Source organism: Athene cunicularia (genome assembly GCF_003259725.1).
Source record: "Athene cunicularia isolate RWA chromosome 24 unlocalized genomic scaffold, athCun1 chr24_part2, whole genome shotgun sequence".
Classification (NCBI taxonomy): domain Eukaryota; kingdom Metazoa; phylum Chordata; class Aves; order Strigiformes; family Strigidae; genus Athene; species Athene cunicularia.
This window is the reverse complement of record NW_020799133.1, coordinates 858,008-860,823: the sequence shown is the minus strand read 5'-3', so window position 1 is coordinate 860,823 and position 2,816 is coordinate 858,008.

Genomic DNA, 2,816 nt, shown 5'->3' with positions numbered 1-2,816 from the left:
GCCCTGCCCGCGCCCTGCCCGCGCCCTGCCCGCTCGGACAAGCCCTGCTGCCACCCCGCCTCGGGCGCCCTTCACCCCGGGGGGCCGCGGGGCGCAGGGAGCGACAGCCCGCCGGTGGCAGGGACCGGAGCCTCCCTGCTGATGCTGAGGTAATGCGCTGGGTAATAGTTTGCGACGTATTTCATTGAAATATAACAAAATATTTGCATAGCGTTATTAGATAAATGGGAGCTGACTGGAGGCAGAGCTCATTTGGAAATACGATGTGAAAATTCATTTAAAATGAAAGAATATGGAAGCTTAAGTTTATGGTAATAGATTGATCGCCGAGAGTCGCTAATGACTCCCAACAAATATCTCTCAGCCGCTGTATCCTTTTTCCCTGCTTGGCTGCTGCCCTGTGCGCGCTCGTGCGTGCGCCGGCTCCCGCGCGGAGGACGGGGAAGCCTCCCTGGCTGGTGCTGCTGCCGGTACCAAACCCCCCGTTTATGGGGGGCCCGGAGCCGCAGGCGCCCGCCCCGGCCCGGGGACCCGCGGCACAGGGGGACCGGGCCCCACAGAGCGGGAGGAGGAGGAGGGACGAGGCCGCGTGACTCCGGGATAAATGCTTGGGTTTAATTTCCATCTCCCGATGCTAAAGCAGATTGAAATGAAGCGACTGAAAAGCTGCAGATGAGAGGTGGGGAAATTAATAATGTCATAGTAATAATAGTAATGAGTGGTTGTGCATGTGCTAATTAGTTTGGAGCCCTCTCTCCAACTTCGGAGCGCCTGTGCCTGCCGGTTTAATCAGCTCGCCCACGAGCCGTGCGGTGGGGAGAGGCGCTCAGGTGAGAGCCGGCTCGGCTGCCCACCTGCGCCCAGCTCTGCTCATTAACACCCGGGGCTGCTAATTGGGCAGAGCGAGAGCCTTCAGATAGGGGTGCCCCCCCTCCTGCCTCAGGGCTGCAGGCCCCAGGCCGGGTGAGCCTGGTTCTTGTGGCTGCAGGCGAGGGGATGGAGCTGCTCTCTGGCCATGGAAACCGCAGGGGACTTGTGTCCCAGCACCCGGGAGTTTTGTAGAAAAAGAAAGAAGTGTGTTTTGGCAGCAGGGCTGGCGGCGCCCTGGGCAGGGGCTGCTCTTCTCTGTCCTGCAGAGTGTCTCCGTGAGTTCCACGGTGGGCGACGCTCTGCGCTGTACTCGTGCGCTTGAAGAGGCCGCGTCGGCAGCGGCCCGTGTCGGCGCGGGGACCCACCTGTGGGTCTGTGCTGCCCCACGGCAGGGACTGCCGAGGGGCTCTGGGCAGCGGGGCAGGAACCTCCCCAACCCCGGGGGAGCGGGCAGGCAGATGCTGCCAGAGGTTTCCAGGGAGCGTGGGAGGAGAGGGAGGGCCGTGTTGTGCGGGACCCAGGGCAAGGCAGAAAAGGTCTCCCGAGCCCCCTGTGCTGGGGGTGAAGACACACACCGAATTTCAGGCTTTCAGTGCTGTTGATGAGTTTCTTTTAAGCTGCAGGGAGGTGTAGGAGGTGAAGCGGTGTGGGAGGGAAGATGGAAGGTGAAGCAGGGGAAGGAGGAGAAAATACGCCAAGCGAGTGCACGACTGCTCCCTCTGTGCACCTTTCCAGTCGTTTGCCTGTCGCTTGTCTCCAGGGTGTGGAGCAAGAAAACCGTCTCTTCGGGGTGCGGGGAGGCGCCGGCTCACCACCGGCGTTTGGGACGGCCTTGGCCCGTCCTGCGCCCAGGCGGGTGGCTGCAGGGCTCTGTGGGTGACGGAAACCAGCGGGTTTGAGACGCTGTGCCGGGTCCCAGTGGTGCCGGTCGGCCCCCGCTCGGCAGCTCGGTGGGACTTGGAGGAGGACGCGGGGCCCCGGTGGGACACGGCGCAGGGATCCGGCCCCTTCCCCAGCTCTGTGCTGGGCTTTGGGCACCCCGGGCCGGGCCGGAGGGGTGCGAGTTACCTCAGTGCGGTTCCTCATGGCTAAAACCAAAGGCAGCGCGTCTCCCAGCTGTGCCGCGTCCACCAGCAGCCTTGGCTTAGAAAAGCTTTTCTTCAGAAACCAACTGCCCGTGGGCTTCTACAGGCGGTCGATGCTTTAATCTTGGTGTTTCCTGAGCGCACAGATGGTGCTCAGGAGGCTAAAGACAGAAAACTGCCGCTCGCAAGGTGGAAAGGGAGAGATTTTTCCACCCAAAATCACGTGTGAGAATAGCAGGAAGGGGCTCGGTGGCCGGTGCGGGAGCGGGCTCCGTCCCTCGCTCGCCTGTCGGCGCCATTAGTATTCGGGGCCGGTCGGAGCAGCCACTTAGGCCTGGAGACAGCTTCGCGCAGACACAATTGAAATGTTTTTATAAATGACCAGCCAGGTTTGAGTGACATGCCCTTCTTAAGCTAAATAAAATTAAAGATAAACCTCCTAAAAAATACATGAGCTAAGCATCCCTTCTACACTTCATTATGCAAATGCCTCTGCCCGTCGTGGCGGCGATTAGCTGCCTCCCTCGCGGCGCCCGACAGCTCGGGGTGGTGGGGCGGCTCTGCGGGCTGGAGGCGAGGAAACCGGCCCCTTCGCCTCCTCTTCCTCGCTGGCAATTGAAGATGAGCTGGGCCCAGGCGGGCGGGCTGCCGGGGGGGACGGGGACAGACGTGGGGACACGCAGCCGCAGCGCGCGCTGGAGCCAGGCCCCTCCAGCGCCGCGGGGGTAGGAGGAGGTGCCGCCTCGCTGTCCCGGGGGGCCGCTGCGGAGAAAACACGAGCTATTTGCCAACATGTAACATTTGAGTGAAGGACCAAACGTTTCGGTTGACGGCAGTGAGTGGCGGGACGCGCTCCGGAGC